A 21,037-nucleotide genomic window follows, 5' to 3' on the forward strand; every position below is an offset into this window, starting at 1 on the left:
CCAAGGGTGAGAAGCGGGGGGATGTGGGACTGAGAGGATTCAGGGGACCTCAGACATTTCCAGGTATAGGAAAACAAACAGTCCTAAACTGTGGAAGGGAGGGGAGTTACATTAACCGACATCACCTAAAACAGTTAAGAGCTTCCTTGGCATCTTAGTTTCACATCTTCTAAATGATCTAGATAAAAGTGAAACTAATAAAAGTGAAAAAAGTGAAAATTAAGTCACACAGTCCTGTATTTGCGATCCCATGGACTGTAGCTTGTCCCACTCCTCTGTTCATGGAATTCTCCAGGCAAGGGAGTACGGGAGTGGGTTGCCATCCCCTGCCATTTCCAGGGGATCTTCCCTACCCAGGGATCAAATCCGGGTCTCCTGCATTGCAGGCAGATTCTTTACTAACTGAGCCACCAGGTACGCCCTTTTTTTGATCATTTATAGGCTAAGACAAAACCCGGACTAAACACAAAATCACTTTCTATTAGTATGCCAACCTGTATTAGAGGCGTCTGAGTAACTTCAGCATTCAGAGAATTGCCAAATGTGTTCTGATTTCTAAAGTTCATATTTATCTTTATTTCCAAAGCAAAGGGTAGCCATGCCTTCTATGGTCATGGAAAAACCAACCAACCAACAAGACAAAACTGATACTTCACGTCTACCAGAGGTACTGGGTACTTTTATGTTTTGCTCACTGCTGTTAACTCTATCCTCCAGCACAGTTAGAGAATGAACAAGGCTGCTAAATGAATATAGGAAAGGCAGAAGAGACGAAAGGAAATTAGAACCTCTATCTCATTGAATGTTCATTTCCAACCAGGTAATGAAGACAGAATTAAGTATGATTTGGCTATCAAACTACAGTCAAAAGCACAGCCCCAGGGACTTCCCAGCAGTCCGGTGTTTAAGACTTTACCTTCCAGTGCAGGGTGTGTGGCTTCGATCCCTGGTTGGGGAGCTAACATCCCATGTGCCACACAGTGCGGCCTCAAACTGAAAAAAAACGAGGAGGGGAGAAGTACAACCCCAAAGCACAGCATTAGTATTTACCATAGTAGAACTTCAACTTCATAATCTAAAATTATGCAGATAATTCCAATGTGTACCTCATCAAATGTGCATGTTATACTAATCTCTAAAATTACTGACATTTCCCAAGAGCCAAATATGAGTTACCAAATCAAATTTTGTCTTTAGCATCTGGACTTGACGTAACCCACTGATCAAGAAGGAAGCAATCTGGGACTGGCCTAGTGGTCCAGCGGCTTAAGACTCCGTGCTCCCAATGCAGGGTACCCCCGCTCCATCCCTGGTCAAGGAACTAGATCCTATCTGCCACAACTAACGACTCCATAGGCCACAACTAAGAACTGGTGCAGCCAGGTATTTTAAAAAGTGGTCCAAAATTCAAACATATGACTGAGAATCAGACTGAGAAAGCAACACAACTCATCAAGTTCACACTATGAAACAAGGGTTTTCAGCGTCCGGCACTGCTGACATTTGAGAAGGCTGTCACGTGTATTCAAGATATTTATCAGCATTCTGGCCTCTACCCACTAGATGCCTGTAGTCCACCTGCCAGTAATAATTTTTTTAAGAAGTCTCTAAGCATTGCCAAATGTCCCTTGGAGGGCAAAATCACCCTTGGGTTGAGAACCACTGCCCTAAAAGGATGTTGACCAAAATGTAAATCCTTACTAGAGTCTGTTCTCTATTGTTTTGTCTTTTGCTTCTCTGTTGAGTCTACAAAGAACAAATAAAGGGCTTCCCTGGTGGTTCAGTGGTTAAGAGTCTGCCTTGCAGCGCAGGGGACACCTGTTTGAACCTGGTCTGGGAAGATCTCCCGTGCTGAGGAGCAACTGAGCCCATACTCTGCAAATACTGAAGCCCGTGTGCCTAGAGCACATGCTCAGCAACGAGAACCCACCGCAATGAGAAGCCTGCACACCACAAGGAAGAGTAGCCCCCACTGCTGCTGCTGCTGCTGCTGCTGCTAAGTCGCTTCAGTCGTAACTGACTCTGTGCGACCCCACAGATGGCAGCCCACCAGGCTCCCTCGTCCCTGGGATTCTCTAGGCAAGAACACTGGAGTGGGTTGCCATTTCCTTCTTCAATGTATGAAAGTAAAAAGTGAAAGTGAAGTCGCTCAGTCATGCCCGACTCTTAGCGACCCCATGGACCGCAGCCCACCAGGCTCCTCCATCCATGGGATTCTCCAGGCAAGAGTACTTTAGTGGGGTGCCATTGCCTTCTCCAGCCCCCACTAGATGCAACTAAAGAAAGCCCGTGTGCAACAATGAAGACCCACCACAGCCAAAAGAGAAAGAAGATTTAAAAATCTTAAAAAAAAAAAAGTTAGCATGTCACTTAAGAAATACAATTCATAAATGATATAAAAGATTTAAAAATCTTTAAAAAAGTTAGCATGTCTCTTTAGGAAATAAATTCATTAATTATTAATCAAGAAAATGCTCATATTTCTTTAGCATGTATACTATTTTTCAATGACTAATACAGATGTTTTCCTGAATATGGCATATTAATGAGTATTCAAAGGTTAAACAAAGAAACCTGCAACAACTCAGAATAGACTCAGATTTTAATCTGTAATATATTAACAATTTCTCTGAAATGTCAACAAAAATACTTTCAAATGCTTCAAGTTCAATAATTTACTGAGCACTTACACTGTGATGTTCCAAGTGTTTTACAAGTATTTTCATTTATTCTTCAGGAAACTCCTGTAAAGTTTTTTGCGGTATCTCCATTTTATAGATGAGGAAACTAAAGGACAGACAGGTTAGGTGAACTGCCCAAGGTCACACACGAAATAAGGGCAGAGACAGGAGTCAAAGCAGGTGGTCTTGCCACATGCTATACTGTCAGCAACCATGGAACCACTTTTCTGTCACATCCGTATTGATTCAGAAAGACAACCATTACTGCTTCAGGAAACATCCCTACCATTAACAAAGGCTGCATCTTCAACTTGCATAGAAGCTGTGATGGAGAGAATAAGGACTCCCCAACCAAACGCCCACATCCTAATCCCCAGAACCTGTGAACATGCTACCTAATGTGGCAAAAAAAAAGGACTTTGCAGTTGTGACGAAGTCAAGGATTTGACAATGGAGAGATTATCCTGGACTATTCACATGGGCCCAGGGTAGTGCCTAGGATCCTTACAAGTGAAAAGAGGATGGAGAAGAGTCAGAGAGAGGTTTGAAGATGCTCTGCTCTGGCATGGAAAATAAGAGGAAGGGGACTGTGGGCCAGGGAACACAGGCGCCTCTAGAAGGTGGAAAAGGCAGGGAGAGTCTCCTCAAGAACCACCAGGAGGAACGCAGTCCTGCTCATACCTTGATCTTAGCCCCAAGAGACCCACAGAGGCCTTCCAACACCGAGAACGATAAAATAAATGTGTACTGCTTTAAATTTTGTTGTGTTTAAGCCGCTAAGTTTGACAACATTTGTTAGTGAGTCAACAGGAAACTAATGCAGTGTCTTCTCTGACAGCATTTCTAAACACTCCCTTTGTCTTTATTAGTTCTACTACAAAACAGGTAGGGAGGAGCAAAATTCCCTTAGATTCCTTAACCTAAGATTTGGGGAACACGAAACAGAAATGTCACTTGCAAAGGTTTTAGCCCACCACAACACGAATAGTCCTATCTATGGATACAAAGATGCTAATGTGACCTACAACCCGCCCCTAGACAGCCAGGAGAAGCATTAGATTTTAATTGCTAAGAAGGTGTTGCTGCCACCTTTCACAATGAGGAAGGGAAGGAAAGGATTTCTTCCCATTTTGTTACCACAACCACTGCCACTGTCTATGCTCTGGATTTCACTTTCGTCCTAGTCCTAGTCCTAGTCAGAGACACAGAAAACGAAAAGGCAGTAAAGCCATCATCATGCACAACATGATAATGTTATGGATCCTTTCATTACTAAAATACTGTACCTTTCAATTTCAGACAACCAAAGTCTCCAGACCACACTGGAATTGGTGGTTGATTTTCACAAAATTATGTGATGGGTATGGAGAAAACTTGCAGTAGTAAAGAGAGCACTACGGTAAGAGCCATTTTTAAGAAGTCTGTTAAACATGTAATAGCCGCGGTTAATAAAGAAAAGCCCCCTTGCAGCCATCCAAAAGAACTCTACCAAGCCAACATTTTGTCTAATGAACAACCTCTCACGGGAAGTTTATTTGGTAAAGGTGAATAATGTATACGTTGCCTAAATAAAAAGACTTTCATTCACATTTCAAAACATTAACTATTTAAGCCTATGTACAGGAACAGATTCACAAAAATAACATCCTTTTCACACTTACCATGCTGGCATTTAAAGATCAGAACTTAAATCACCCAATTTACTGGAAGAGACATTTGATCTCTGATTACCCACAGATAACTCAAACCACTATCAAACAGAGCTTTTATCAGGTAAAGGGCCCATGTCTGCTGCGCAGTGATGTCCATTCAAAGATGGTAAGTCAAAACACCACACTGGAAAACCAGAGTTTGGCAGCTCTGTCTGTTCCGACCAATGGCAAACAAATAAGTGATTTCAAGTAAATCCCTTAATCGCTAAGAGGTTAGGAAACAAGGCCTGAATACTCAAAAACCGACCATGGAAATATTTTCTCACTTTTTTTTTCCATTTTGTCAATTGTATGTTTTATGTGGAGACAATTTACACAGTACATATGTGTATGCCTGGACAAAAGTTTGTTTTTAAAACAAGAGTTCCCAGAGAAATGCTTCTATACAAAATCATTCTAAACTAATCCCATAAATTGCTCACTCCAACACCACCAAGAGAATCAAAAGCTGAGCCTCATCCTGCCTATTCCCGAACTCAAGTGGCATCTTATTCCAGATATACTAATGTATTTAATTCCGCACAAAGTCTTTTTCTCCTTTTGTTTGTGACATGGTTCATTACTGAACATCAACTACGTACCAGGCCCTGTTCTAGGTCCTGGGAAATCAAAGGAAATATGATCCTAGTCTCATGGAACTTAAAGAAGCATGAAAATTTCAGATGATGATAAACTATCAATACTATAAAACAGGATACAGTGACTGCAGGATACAGTAACTCCTGGATTGTTATCAAAAGGATTAGTAGAATCCAAACCAGGAATTAGTCATATAGAAAGACTGGAGGAAGACATGTGAAGAAGTGATTACCAGCCATATCTTTTATTTTCTTTCAAGTTTTCTTTGTCTCAAAGGCTTTTGTGGCTATAGTAAAAAGATTTTAATAAATTTATAGTCATTTATTCCACATAATATAAAAAGTTTAAGACTTCAACATTATTTAACCATAATGACGTCAAAAAAATACTGAAATGAAACCATTTTGATCAGTTGTACACAATCCGTATATAACTGCAACAATCAAAAGTTTTTTAAAAGACTTTTATATTTTAAATTGTTTTACTTAAAATTTTTAAATACTTAAAATCTGTATGGTTTAAAATAATAATCAAATAAATAAGTTGTTTCCTGTGAATGGATTTATTTACTATCTAAAATAATGAGCATTTGAAAAAATGAGATTTTAAAATCCCAACCACACAAAAACACAATATACCATAACCACAAGGGCAAAAAAGGTGAAGATGTCCACTTCTATTTAATTCCTTCCCTTCAAGAATACCTAAATCTGGGTTACTCACATGTGATTAATTTTAAACAACATAAAATTAAAAATTTAGTTCTCAAGTACATTAGCCACATTTCAAGTGCTCAAAATCCACAGTGGCAAGTGGCCACTGTCCCGGACAGCCAGAGACAGGGCATTTCCATCTCTGCAGAAAACCCTATTGGTCAGTGCGGATGTAAATCATTTGTCCAATCTGACCCAAACACAAACATCCAAAAAAAGCTTATAAACATAAGGGTGATAATACATTTTTTTCAAGAAACTGGTGAACAATACTCTAAAGCTCGACAGAAAGCACATACAAGGAAACTGAGCAATCAGACCCGCATGCCACAATGAAGAAGTGAAGTGAAGTCACTCAGTCATGTCCGACTCTTTGTGACCCCATGGACTGTAGCCTACCAGGCTCCTCCATCCATGGAATTTTCCAGGCAAGAGTACTGGAGTGGGTCGTAAGATAAATCAGGGACAAGGGAAAATGTGCTCTGACTTTGGCCTTGAAGTCGTGAGCCTTCGGTTTTCGTTGTGATTCTACCTCTCTGGCTTGGCTTCATGAATTCCAAAGACATACAACATATTAGGACTTCTGTTTACAGCCCATAATAAAGGTTAAATGAGGTGATCCAGATCACCTGAAATGACCCCAAACAAGGTGAAAACAAACTATGATTCCTCCCAGTCACCAACACATAAATGCATGGTTTAGATATGCATGCTGACAAGAACATATGTGATTTTAAAAATTAACTTTATTGTCTTACCTACCCTATTGATGTTATTTAAAGGTGTTAATTATTTGCAATAGCAAAAAATCACACTGAATTCACAACCAATACCTATTTACAAAAAAAAGATTTTAAGGGTAAAGCATGATCACCATATTTCTTTCTACAAAATTCACTAAGTAAGGGATCAAAGTGTGTTAGAGAAATGGCACTTTTTCTTATCATTTTTAATTTTTCTGAGTGTATACCACTAGCAATAGAGAAACACTATTTTTTTTAAAACTTTCGCTCTTGTAGTAGGGTGTAGCCGATTAACAAACAATGCTGTGACAGTCTCAGGTGAACTGTGAAGGGACTCAGCCATACACATACATATGTCCATCCTCCCCCTAACTCTCGTTCCACCCAAGCTGCCGCAGAACACTGAGCAGAGCTCCATGCAGCAACATTATTTTCAAAACATAATTGTTATAAACATAACGACTCCGTAATCTGTGTAACTCCAGTGTCATCACCTCAAATATACTCTAAAACTTTCACTTAATAATTTTCCAGTAAACATATGTTAAGAGAAAGATGATGGTCAAGGACATTAAAATATCCTGTATAAGGGAGCAAAGTATGTGAAATTAAACACAATTAGTGAATGAAATACAAAAATAAAAAAACCCCCAAAACCCCACTCTATAATTTCATTTAACCAGGAGAACTGTCACTAAATACAGTCATACAATTTTCACTTGACTATTAAGTTACTATTCCATTAAGTTACACAACATTTTAGGTTGCTTTGTAGTTCTTATTTTTTCCTGACTAAACCACATTACTACTGAACTTCCTTGCACCAATACAAAACACCCAATTTCCCTTATCTATTTGGTTTAACCTCGCCATCCTCACTTTGTTCTTGACCACATTGGGTAACAACAGATATGGCAACCACTGAAAGAAAATTCACATTAAATTATTTTCCAATCCCTTACGTCAAGGAGACTAGCTCACAGTGAAAATTATGACAGACTATGTGACTTACATCCGTCATCTTGTTCTACTTACTATGAAGTCTAGTAAACTAACAAGTTCATCCACATAGTTTCCTTCCTCTTTCCCTGGCAAAATGTTTAATTACAGTAAATTGGTCTGAGATTGTTCAGATTTTACTTTCTTTTACCATAGCAAGGCAATGTATCACAGAAATGATACTGTAGTTTTTAAAGTACTAAGCAATTTACCATAACATCTAAAATGATAATTTACTAAGTTTATCTTTTCTATAAAGACCAGTGTTTTTTTCATTTGGTTCATCACTTTAGTATTTTAGGTTCAACTGCATTCAACATTTCACCTTTAAAATAAACAATGAAGAAAACATAAGGGACTTTATACCATATATTCAAATTTTACATTATCACTTATTTGCTTCATCAGAACACGAAGCGCTGGTGAAGCTACAGCCATCAAGCTGTTGTAATAACAACAGTGGAAGTAAATTTCGACTGGAAAGTTAACTTCATGTTTATACTTGCACCAGCATGAATTCTCTTTACCAACTGAGAAACACCCATATAACCCATGCAAAGATTGGCTCAAGCACTAATTACCATTCAACCTTTAATATCTATGGAAGTGCATTTAGGCCAACTGAGTTCACATCTTCATCCAAGAAACATCTGACTAAAGACTAGTTCATCTTGCATGTTATTTTTCTCATATTTAAAAAAACATTTATTATCAGCTACGTTCCGGGTCTAGTTCTAGGTACTCTCTAGCACTTCTAGTTTGGATCCCTATAATTTCAAAAAGTAGTCATTTTTTCATCTCTACTTTAGAGGTAAGAAAATACTGAGCCCCAGTGGTAAGAGGTATGGCGGGGATAAGAACTGAGTTCTCCTTGACTCTTGCCCTATACTCCACTGCCTGCTGAGTTTTTTTTTTTTTTTTTAAAGGATGTTTTGTTAAATGGCTCAAAGCAAACAGAACAACTTTCAGGGTGAAGGTCAATCAGAGCAAAGCAAGTCTCTCAATAAAAACAAAGCCATACTTTTTATATGATAACAAGTCTGCTACAGTTGATTACATAGGTATAGCATACTTTCCATAGGCAGTTTCTTAAAAAAAGGTATTTCTAAATAAAATTTGAATGAAAAGAAAGGTATTTTAAAACCATATACAACACTGCCTCATTAAAGGCATCTTGAACAGAACAGAAAGATGATTTTATAATTCAAAAAATATACCACATATTTTATGTCATGTTTCTTTTAACATAGGAATATGAGCATCTTGTTTTCATGGGTGAGTTTTAACTCACTGCATACACAAAGTATGCATCAGTTATATCTTAATAAAGGTGGAAATAAAATTTTTCAAAAACAAATGCTAGGAATTATAAAGGAAAAAACTGTACCACACAAGCTGCTGTGTCCTTCTATACTTACACTTTTAAAAATCACAAATAAATGCAGTTTTTAAAAAACAAAGCCTCTATGATATTGCTGGGAGTTTAAATTTGTTCGAACCTTGCTGGAAATGTTCTAAAATTGACTGTGGTAACAGCTGAACAATTCTGTGAATATACTAAAAACCATTACACTGTACATTTTAAATGGCTGAATTGTATAGTATGTGAATTATTTTTCAACAAAAATGTTATTAAGAAAACTTTGTTAATTGTACATTTATTGTAATGAAATCACAGTAATACAATTTTTTAATATGTAAGAATGCTCATCAAATTACAATATCTATCTAAAAACTGCAAACTGCCTATAATACCATTAATAGAATAATGATAAACAGATATGCCACATACATACAATTAAATTATATATATATCAAGTTAAAAAAATCACACTCAAGAAAATTTATTTCACAATAAAGGTTATAAAATGATATTGTGTACCATTACAATTTGTTTTGTAAAAAAAAATATGCATAGGAAAGAATACAGAACAAAATGTTAACTGCAGCTATTTGCAGTTGGTTAAGATTTCAGGGGATTATAGTCTTTATATCTTACTGCAGGTTTCAATTTCTCTATAATAAACAAGATTTACATAATTTAAACATAATAAATGTTTTTAAACTAGCAGCCACTTTGGAAAGGACAATTTTCCATTAAAAATTAAAAATTAATAGGGCTATCAGCATTTCTTTGCGGTGCTACCTATGTAGACCTATAGGCATAAAGGTATAATTCTTTAATTAATGCCTTAACCTCAATACCCTAATTCCATCACACAATAAAATAAATTCTAATGATCAAGGCTTACATGTACAGGTGATAACACAGAAAACATGAGATGACCAAAAGTATATTAACTCTACTTAATACACAAAACCAAATTACCTAATTTAGGTTTAAAAACTATCATATCAAATTATGTTTGTTTCCATATCTAGGAAAACAACATATATACTCATTTCAAGATTTAAAATAAACATTTCTCATTCTTGCAGGAGGAAAAATTAGCTAGGCATGTATTTAACGTTCACACAACATAAAGAAGAACAACATTCTATTTGAATTCTAGGTAAAGCATAATAAGAAGCTTCTTAACCACAGTCAAACTTTCACCAAATTTCGATGTATTTGGATCCTGAAGAGATCATGAGAAACACAGAGGGCTTAAAGTAACACAATTACAAAAGCCAGGAAAAGGCTTTATGTATGCAGATGTCCTTTGTCATTTATAAAAATGTCCTTCACAAAGTCCACGTTGGAGAATTTTACTCAAATAGACTGTGTTCATCAGGTAGTCAGAGAGGAAAAAAATTCAACTTTTTTCTGCTATCAAAATCCTCCAGACTTCCCTGGCGGTCCAGTGGCTAAGACTCTGCACTCCCAATGCAGGGGGCCAGGTTCGATCCCTGGTCAGGGAACTAGATCCTGCATGATGTAACTAAGACCTGGTGCAGCCAAATAAAATAAATATCTTAAAAAAAAAATCCCCTAAAGCCAACATTTAACCTTCCCATATCTATAAGAAAATGGTCTAGAAATCGAGGGGTGCATATTAAAATAGGTTTCTCCAGTTAAGAAAGAAATTTGGTTCACCAGCAACCTATTCCGGTGTTCTTGCCTGGTGGGCTTCGTCTATGGGGTCGCACAGAGTCGACACAACTGAAGCGACTTAGCAGCAGCAGCAGCCAAGATGCAGGGAGGGTAAAACTCAAGACGCACCACGGATGAAGAGTTACATAGGTTGCCACTGCTGACTGCTTCTCAGGTTAATACTTTTCCTCATGGTTACATTAATGTGAAAGCAAGAGAATCAAACTAGTTTTTGTAAATAAGATACTTAAGTTAGGAGATCACTGATACAGGCAAATCTGACATTTTTGAAGTAAAAGCCATTAAGAGTTTGCACATAAATCTAAAACCAGTAGTCACTGAATCTGACCAAAAAGTGTAACGGAGACAAACTCTGAAGAAACAACTTTGTGTAACACAGCATGATTGTTGTAGGATTCAGCACTATTTTTTTCCACATTCATTAGTAAAGTACCAAGATTTCAAATCACTAAATGACTACACCAAATGTTAGGAAATTTTTTTTAAATTGTCTAGGTAACACTTTGATAACAACAAAAACTGGTGATTCAGTTTTTACTGAGTGTTGACCCCTCCCTCGTGGTTATTCATTTTTCCGCTTAGTTTTCAGCACACCATTATTCCTCAAGACCAACTACCACTACAACAGTATCACTTAAGCCAATGAGGCTGTCTTTGCAGCTTTTCTTAAAGGACTTACTACCTGGGAGATGACTCCATGACATCCGCTTTCTAATTGTTTGTTTATACTGTACATTTAGGTTTTATGCTTTTTTATATATATGTCACATTTTACAACTTAAAAAGTCTTTAAAGAGGGCTTTTAAGGTTTTGTTTGTTTTTTGTGTATCACTTTCTTATGACTTCACAGTAGCACAAGACTCACCAGACACAATACCATCTTGCCTAAGGCCAAAATGCCAGTAGGCAAGCCTCCACATGAGACCTCCTAATCTTTGTTATCTCAAATCAATTTGATAAACTAAATTTTGTTTCACCCACAAAATCCAAGGAAGCCACATATTTAATTTAAAATACCTACTTATTTAAATTGAGTTAAATAATCCTTGGGCTTTCCAACTTCTCACACACACACACACACACACACGTTATTGTGCTGGAATTCTATCAAACAGGCTTCCCCAGTGGCTCAGAGGTAAAGAATCCAGCTGTAATGCAGGAGACTGTGGAGATGCGGGTTTGACCCCTGGGTCAAGAAGATCTCCTGGATGAGGAAATGGCAACCCACTCCAGTATTCTTGCCTGGAGAATCTCTTGGGCAGAGGAGTCTGGCGAGCTACAGTCGCTGGGGTCGAAAAAGAGTGGGACACAACTAAGTGACTAAATAACAATTCTATCAAATATCTCAGAAGGTGTCATGTAAAAGCAAAGGATTAGTAGACCGTAATATTCATATTCATACATCGTTAAAAGGAAACTATATGAAAGTAAAATTTTTTTCATTTTCCTACTCACTTTCCTCTCAATATAATTCTAAACCTAGATGAAAAAGGGAACCTAGTAGAAAGGGTTCTCATTGTAGATCATTCAGTGATAACACAGATTCACCTCTATTGATAAAATTTAAAAATAAGCCAAAAACCATTTATCAAAGAGCTTTTCAAATCCAAAATCTGTCAACAGGCAGATGTGCCCTAGAAGTAAGGACACACATCCGTTTAGTAAAAATTGAACATTCTCTAAATCATAAAATCTTAAATATGCCTTTTCCCTTATTGTCATGTATGAACACAATGTAGCACAGAAGTGTTTAAAAATACTTATTAAGTCCTTATTAAGGTCAACAATAAAAACGAAACAAAAACCCTCTGAGTATTTAAAAAAGTGTTAGGTAGTCATAGTATAATCAATTCCTTAAATTTATCTATATTTATATTTGTTAAAAGATTAGCCTGCAGAAGTAAAATTCACCATTCATTTAAAAACTCTAATGCTGGACATGTTTATTAACAAATGAATAAATCAGCTGCTCTTTCAACATATAACAGACTTTTTTAAAAAGTAAAACTAAAAACAGCATTGCATCAAAAACAGATTTTATGGATATCAAATTCTAAACCTTCCTAAAGCTCTAATGATTTTAACTTTTTAAGTGTTTAAAACAGATTTTTTTGTTTTAAAAGAACTCAATGAATAATCCATGGTTATGAATTTTCTTCTTATAGTAAAAAAATAATTTAAAATAATCAATGGTGCCTATGATTAAAAAAAAAAGAACTTGTCTTCAATTAGGTGCTTTTACCTCATTTAACAAACTTACTACTGTCTCAATCTTCTTTCAAAATTCTTTTCCAGGACCAAGCTGGACCTCTTTTTTCTTTTTTTAAACTTCATTGATAATTTAATTAAAACAGGAACAATTCTGCCAAAACTACTTGATTACTCAAAACACAAAATTCAAGATACCTGGGCAAGACTCACTTATGCATGTAAAAATATTTTGTGTATATGATATATGTATGGCATGGTGAACAAAGTATGGAAAAAAACAGAAGACTTGATCTCACTGCAAGTTAAGCCTCTTGCGCTCACTATACTAACCATGCCTAACCTTGAATATTCCCCCTCACCTTGAGCTTTGACAGAAAGCACAAGTACATTCACAATAATGAAGTAACGTGATGTGGTATAAAGCAGCGGTCCCCAACTTTTTTGGCACCAAGGACCAGTTTCGTGAAAGATAATTTTTTCTAGAGACCAGGATGGAGGGGATGGTTTCAGGATGATTCAAGAGCATTACATTTATTGCACACTTTATTTCTATTATTATTACTTCAGCTCCACCTCAGTCATCAGGCATTAGATCTCTGAGGTTGGGGACCCCTGGGATAAAGAGTCAGGAAACAGGTTTCTTACCAAAGCCTTGGACTTAACTTTATGGTCTCAGTGATTTCTCTTGTAAAATAAAGTAGTTGGACTATATCTCTTCTATATAAAGAGGCTGTCCGGGACTTAATTCAGGATCTGCTATACTACTTATAACAGCAAAAACTTGTTAACAACTTAACGTTCTACTCCAAATAATGGAATACTATATGACCCTTAAAAAAAAAAAAGCTGTAGGTCCATGTGTGCTGGTTTACAAGGATGTCCCAGGTAGTCTATTAAAACAAAAAAAGCAAAATGTGAATAGTGTGATCCAATTTTATGTATTTTAAGACAAACGTATATACATATGTACAGGAATTTTCTAGGAGGACACACAAGAAACCTCAAAATGGTTATTGTGGAGAATGGAGTGCTAACTTTTAAAAAATCTCTGTCTTTCTCAGTATTTGAAAAAATTTAAATACTGAACGTGTATTATTTTTATGAATTTTCAAAGGAGAGTAAAAGTAAAGGTCTTCTGATTTGGGTTTTATAATTAGAAAAGAACCTAGGTTCATATACTGGTTTTATTCTTTACTATCTGTGTCTTATTTAAGTTATTTAGCTCAATTTCCCCACCTGTAAAAAGGAGTTAATAGTACTAACCCCACACAACTGTTGAAAGGATAGAAGGAAATCATACACAAAAGTCACTTAGCCCAGCACATGTTTAGAGGACAACAACTATCAGCAGCTATTAATAGTTTTATTATTATGAACTCCAGAAACTGAATACCCAGTTTCTGGATACTTAGACAACTGACTGAGGACTTTGACAATTCATTCAAGCATGACCAACCTCAAGGCAACCAATTTCCTTTACCCAAAACTCATTCAATCTGATCAGTCTAAGAAATCACATATCTATTAACTTAAAGTAAAAAAAAAAAAAAAGCTATCTCAGGCTGCAGGTGAGCTAATGATGGAAATGGTAATGAGAGCAAAGTCTGGATTTTAATTAAGAATCATCTATCCAGGAGTAGCCTTCCTCATTATATGACTCCCTAGCCAAGGAACCAGAATACTCAGGGGAGCTGGGCAGGGCACTTTTCTCTTTACAAAATTCTGAATCTTTACAAAAGGCTAAATTTATAGGAGTACTTTTTTTTAAGTAATGCAAGCTTCCAAGAATCTTTTCTTATTTTAATACACAACAGTCTCTCATATTCCTAAAAATGTATGGCACTGTTAGTTCATTTACAAATTAACTACAAATAACATGTCAATCAAGCAGGAGATATAAAAATGAAACCACCATATAAAGAAATTCCCCCAAAAAAGCATACTGAACAGTTTTTTTGAGAGTAGCTTTTCCTCATAAGATTCTTTAAAAATTCAGGCTGAATATTATCAAATCAAAAACACTCCAAGCTGTAAATCTAACCCCTCTTCTGAAAGTGCTCTCCCAGAGTAACACTCTATAATATTCTATTTAATTTTTCCAAAAGATCAAGAACATATCTTAAAATTCTATTTAACAACTTGAAAGGATAATGCACTAAGATTAAGTCAAAATGTAGTACACCTGGTTTGAGTCCATCATTAAAATTTTAACAGGCCTTACTGGTATTAGAGAACAATTTCAATGTCAGTATGATGGATTAAAGTTTGGATTCCCCCAATTACAATAATATAGCAAAAACAAAAGGTCACTCACATATTTAATCCTTTTCAGTATGAAAATAAACCAGGCTCCACTTAGTTTATCTAAATTTGTTAGTATTTAAACCTTTAGAATAGTAACTATTTTCAAATCACACAAGTAGATACATTTGAATACATTAGATTACTGTTGCTTTAGTTGAATACATTAGTTACTGTTGCTTTCCTGGAGAGTGTGATCTGAAGTTCCCACCAAAAAAACCTGGCACCTGAATGATGCTTTGAGATCTGCATGCCTGCTTCACAGATCACTGCACTGTGCTGAACTGACATTTGGAGACTGTATTGAGCAACTGTATGGAAGCAAAGGGAAGGGATGGAGGAGGGTTTATTTTAAAAAAGAAAACATTTAACACACCCATCCTCTATAAGCAAGAGCTATCAGAAAAACCTTTTTAAAATACACACATTTCTAATTTTCCAACACTCGAACTATAGAAAGTAGATACTCTACCACAAGAGACCTTCCAATCCCCTCTTATCCCCCACAGTGTTTTGCCAAGAGCACAAGCCCAAGTAAAACAACCCAGGCAATTTCCTTGTTTACTCAAAGAATTGCAGAAAACACGATGACTGCTTCGTGTTTCTGATGACTGCTTCGGAAGCTTCTGAAACAAATGCTTTTCCAATATTTAAAAGACTTTTCATGATCATGCTTGAAATAGACTAGTTATGATTCCTTCACCCAGTATGAAATATACTTTTAACTTTATTAAAAGGGTTAAATTTTACACTGCAGCTCATTAGCATGCCGTGTTCGCAACCAGCAGGAAGAGGGAAAAGAGGTGGGAGAAAGCAGCGAAACACACAAGATGGAAAACATTACTACCTCCTTTGGTGGTTATGAATAATTTTATATGACCCCAAGATGTATGGGAAGAGTTCATGAATAGAAAGAAGGGGGGTTAAAAATCCGGACTGGCCCCTTCTAGAATCCTACTGATGTCGGAGACAAGAAGGAATTTATTTACACTGCAGTGCCTGGCAGCAAACATGGCTGCCCCTGCCCCCTTTAAATCTGAATAGTCTTCACTCCCTCACCAAAACCATCAAATTATGGCCATGGCTCTCCCTGTCTTGCTACCATTACAGGAACACACCTCCTCCTCCCTCAAAGCAGTAAAACCCACACCTCTCCATTTCACAACACCATAACCACTAGCTTCTCCATTCTCGAGCCTTGAAAGAAAAAGCACAGAATACACAAATATAGGAACAAAAGGCTTTCCCTTCCTAACACTCCAGCAATCCCCCTGCCCCTTCTTTTCCTCCCACTCTGTGACGCTTGGTCCGTAGTTCTCACCCCTTGTCAACATTCAGTTCATTTCCTTCCCGAGCCCAATCCTGGGTTTCCCGGTTTCCTGAGTCTATTTCCTATCTTCGGATTGCATCCTGTCTCAATCACTTCTTATCCCTTTTTTCTAATCCACCTTTTCCTCCACTTCCATTCCCTCATAGCTCCCTTGGGGCCTCGTCTCTCCATCACATTCCTTCTCCTTCCCCTAGACTCTCCTCTAGTTCACACACTCCACCCCCAAACCTGCCTATTTCTCAGTCCGCCCAGGTCTCCCATCTCCGAACCCAACTCTTTTCCTCGCTCCCTGCCCTCTCCCCCGTTTCATCTTTATCCCCGCCCCCATCCCACCTCTACTCCCAATTCCCAGCTCAGCGCCACTCCACCCCTCATCCCAGTCCCTACCTCCCCAGTCCCATCTCCCAATCCCCTCCACACCCTCACCCTGCCCCATCCTTCCAGACCCGCCTCGAGCCCTTCCGGGCCACCCAGTGGTCCTCCCATCCCTGCTAAGGTTTTTCTCCCGATCCGGGTCCCATTCCTAGGTCGCCCCCTCCTCAGCCCTCCCTTCCAACACACACACACACACACACACCCTCACACTCTTTCTCTCTCACACACATACACGCGCGCATTCACTTTACCTTCAGTTTGTTCCATTCTAACCCCCCGGCCGTGTCAGTACGATCACAGGAGAGACACGGAGGCCCGGAGTGGGGCTGGGGCGCGGGCAGCCGCCGGGGCCGCGGCGGGAGGAGGCGGAACCAAGCTAGGCCTCATGAAATCCCCGGGCTAGATTTCCCCCGCGCCGGACGCCTCTGCCATGGCCGGCTGGCACCGAGGAGGGGGCCACGGCCGGGCCGGGCCGGGGCCGGCCGCGCAGCGAGAGGAGAAAGGCTGCGGGGGGGAGGGTGGGCGGTGGAGCTGGAGGGATGGGGGTCGCCGCGCAGCTGCAGCTCCCACAGACCAGCCCGTGGCTGGCGGCCGGGCCGGGGCAGCAGGATCCTCGGGGCTCGACGCGGCCTCGCGCGCCTCTCCGCGGGCGATCAGTGTGGACAGTCCACCTCGCCCTCCGCCTCCGTCCTGGCCGCCCGCTGCCGCCGCCCGCTCCCGCCGCCGCCGCCTCGCACAAAGCCCCCCCCAACCCCAACTCTCCGGGCGCCCCCGCCGCCGCCGCCAAATCTTCAGCCTCTGATTGGCCGCTGGCCGCGGCGGCTGCCGGGAAATGCAGTCCGGGGCTGGGAGCGCCAAGGGCCGAAAGGAGGAAGAGGCTCGTCAGCCTGTGGAGAGGAGGAGCGGGGGTGGGGGTGGGGGGAGCCAGAAACGCGAGCCGCCCGGCGGAGTCTAGACGAGAAGTGAGACCGCAGGCGATCCGGGCGGAGAGACAGGAAGGCGCGATGCGGAGGCCGAGTGAAAAACAAAACAAAACTAGAGGACGGGGTGGAGGTTGGGCCTGTGAGGCCAAAGTGTGCTCGTGCGTGTTCTCTGATGCTTGAGGAGATAACAGCGTCTGTCAGTCACCCGATGGCGGAACTCCTCGGGGTGACACCGCGAGGCCGTCCCCAGACCTTAGAAATCCCCCTGCAGACGGGCGCCCGGTTGATAAAAATGAGCGGGGCGTGGGGGGGGGGGGTGCGGAAGGGAGACAGATATCTGTGCCTCCCTAACTGGCTCCCGCCCGACCGCTGTCAAAGAGGAGCTCCGCGTCCCACCCGGCGGTCTCAGACCGGAGCCCGTTGGGGGCCAGGCCCGGACGGTAGTTCTCCTCAGACGCCTCCCGGGCAGGCCTCGGGGCCCCGCACGCCCGCTTCCTGCTCGCCCCGCGGGCCCGGAGGCTTGTGGGTAATGGGGGGGAAAGGCGCAGCCCGCACCCCGATCCCTAGGGCTCCCCGCCCATCACGTGCCGGGCCCTCGCCTGCTCGCCGGCCACACCTCCGCTTTGAGGGATGGGCGCGTTTGTCCTCGTCCAAGCTCACGCACGCAGGAAGGAGAGGGAGGAAGCGGGAGTCGAGATTCTCTGTTACCCTATATCCACCTCCCCCCTCATCCTAGGAAACTTATATGAAACAATAGAAGGTCTCAGGTGCGTGACACGGTAAACGAGTCTTGCAGGAATGTGACTGTTTGGTGATATTTCCTGGGGCCTGGGGATAATGACTTAGGACGCGGCAGCGCAGACGTGAATGTACAAAGGAAACACAGGCAGCGAGATGAGGAAACCAGTACTCGGTTCTGAGAATCATGAAGTCAAATCACCCACTAGACGTTAGACTCTCCACCGACGTTACAGTACAGGACCTTTTTGGTACTGTTACGGGCAATTCCTGCTATCTTATTATCTGTAAATACCACTTAAACAGGAAAATTTTCAAGTCCTACATATCAATGATTTTCATGGTTACTAATTATGGATTCGTTTTTAAAAAGCACCAGCCAAAAAAATAAAAAAATAAAAGGACCAGCCTGTTAATAATGCTGTTATGATATTCAGAACTAAGCATCTCCATTACCATCCGTAACTATTTATACACCTATACTTGTGTGGTTGCTATGCTTGTGATTCCAGAAGTTAAGGAATCAATCAAAGCACATTTTTCTTTGTTTTAAATGTCTTTTTAGAACACAAGTCTCCAAAGGGGATTTGTGAACTTATTTCAAATGTTTGATTCTATCTCCTGGAAAGAGAGGTTAAATTGGTCTCTCTTTTTTTTAACTTTCCTAAGATCCTTTCTACCTAATCTTCTTTTCCACCTTCCTGTATCTTTCTTGCTTTGTTGATAAGCGATTTCCTTGGCCTGACACTTGGATTGTCCCCTTGAGGAGAATGTGGAAAATTATTCCCAGGGATTTTATTTTAATCTGCTTCTAAAGCTGTGCTGTCAGGAGTTTAAATTTATGTGAAGTAAATGCACAGTCTCTTCCTACATAAGATATACATTGTCAGTAATATTTGGTCTGGAGCCATATTTAGGGAAATAACTTAAAAATAATTTCTATTTTTAGCATCTAACATGAGGTTCAGAACATGCTTTCTCTTCTTCATAGAAAGTGAGCAAATAGCTCATTAAGAAAGCAACCTACAATTCTCAGGGCCAAGGTTAGGGAGAAAAAAAATTGTTTTTCTCTTCTGAAGATTATATTAAGAAACTCATTACATGATAAATAACTTATCCTGAAAGTAAGAAAAAACCCACCAGGTCTGGTAACAGAAGGCAGACACTGCTTTGAACCAATGGATTTCAATAAGGAAGATTCTTAACCCTTCCCTTTTTAAAATGTGATTGCTGACATATGGCCATGGTAGAAAGTCTAGCTCATCTTTCAAATACTGGGTTTGGAATCGCTCGTCTGGTTTATGAATACTTAATGATTTTCACTGTGCCTGGTTGTAAATGAATACAATGCATGAATAAGAATAATTTCCCGGTATAAAATGTCTCCCAGGGAACTGAGAGGAATATTTTTACATCTTTTATGATCTTTTGCAGAAAAGTACATGTGCATGATAATGCAGTGATTAATTTATGAAATTAATGTGAAAAGTATACCTACCTAGCCTTTTAGAGTTCAAAATTTACCATTGGGAATTTTCAGGGAAGGAAAGGTACAGAAACCAAAGCTTTATAGATTTTAATTCTAGAATACATAGAACATTAAGGGAAGCCTTTATGTGGAAAGTTGGCCATCAGACATGCACAATGGGCCATCTAGTGGCCACACCGAAAAGTTTTGCCCATTTAACATAGTTGATCTATTTGGTTATTAGTTAAAAAACAATGCTTTGTGGATTAAAAGCTGCCTTCATTTTTTTTAAAGAATGAAATTTTATACCTGTCAGCTTTTATTCTTACAAATGCGCAGCCCAGATGAGTAAAGTTTGTAGTCAGTTACATGTTAAGAGAAGCCTTCGTGTGAAAGTGATTCCTTCCTGTCTGGTGTTAGTCAAAGGAGACCCACCAAAATTGTGTTTTCTTTCTAGAGTCAGATAAAATAGATGGGTAGAGATAACTGGGGAGCGAAAACATTTTTACATGTTTCACGTTCCCAAAATGACTCAGTTCCCTAACCTGGGAACTGAAGTGCCCCCAAACCTGCAGTGCTAATGTCACCGCATGACTACTATAATATACATTTTAAATACTGAGATTTCTACACTATTGAACATAAACAATGTCTGTTAAGAGAACATTAATAAAGCAGTTTTCTTTAGTGGAATTCATATTTCCATATGCAGATTTCACAATATTCCAGTTTTTGACCCTAGAGATAGGAGAGGAATGTTTTCCTCACCATTCCCGCCCTTTCTGCCATTCCCTCTCCCTGCTATTTTCCCCGCCCTCAGTGGCGGAGTTGGAAGGTGGAGGGGGATACATCAAAGTGATGTAATTGGTGACTCCCAGATGGTTACCATGGCGACTATCAGGCATATTATGCTACTGGTAGAGTAAGAGCTTCTTCCATCTAGTCTTCAAGAAAGGGTTTTGGGGGGTGGGTGGCGGACGGATGAGAATCCACAGCCTACAGAAGACGGACAGGCCGGGTTGAGTCTCCCAGCAGACAACTCCTTAAACTAAACCCCGTAGACTAGTCGTTTCTCCGGTGGGAACCGGACTTCGCTGCCTCCTGAGCTGCCACCGCGAAGGACGCTCTGGCGCCCCAGAATCTGCGAGCTGATTGGCGGGTAGTGTCGTCACTCACAGTGACGTGATGGCGGAGGAAAGAGGTGGAGCC

General features: G+C 39.8%; 1 protein-coding gene and 1 non-coding gene across 8 annotated transcripts in view; one reads left to right on the forward strand and one right to left on the reverse strand.

Moving 5' to 3' along the window:
• The window catches only part of NSD3 (nuclear receptor binding SET domain protein 3), a 99,377-nt gene extending 81,874 nt beyond the window's left edge, over positions 1-17,503 (reverse strand). For 5 of the 7 annotated variants that reach the window (XM_069573021.1, XM_069573020.1, XM_069573019.1 and 2 more), the window contains exon 1: positions 16,951-17,503. The gene's annotated coding sequence lies outside the window, so the exon portion shown is untranslated. Of the gene's footprint in view, positions 1-916; positions 3,853-16,950 lie in introns of those variants that run through there. The other 2 variants (XM_069573017.1, XM_069573023.1) reach the window with 1 other exon arrangement.
• Positions 10,218-10,289, forward strand: TRNAG-CCC (transfer RNA glycine (anticodon CCC)). The gene has a single exon. It is a non-coding gene; the product is annotated as a tRNA-Gly (tRNA).
• Positions 17,504-21,037: the final 3,534 nt, after the last annotated feature.

The sequence above is a fragment of the Ovis canadensis genome, chromosome 26, assembly GCF_042477335.2.
Source record: "Ovis canadensis isolate MfBH-ARS-UI-01 breed Bighorn chromosome 26, ARS-UI_OviCan_v2, whole genome shotgun sequence".
In the NCBI taxonomy this organism is placed as follows: Eukaryota; Metazoa; Chordata; class Mammalia; order Artiodactyla; family Bovidae; genus Ovis; species Ovis canadensis.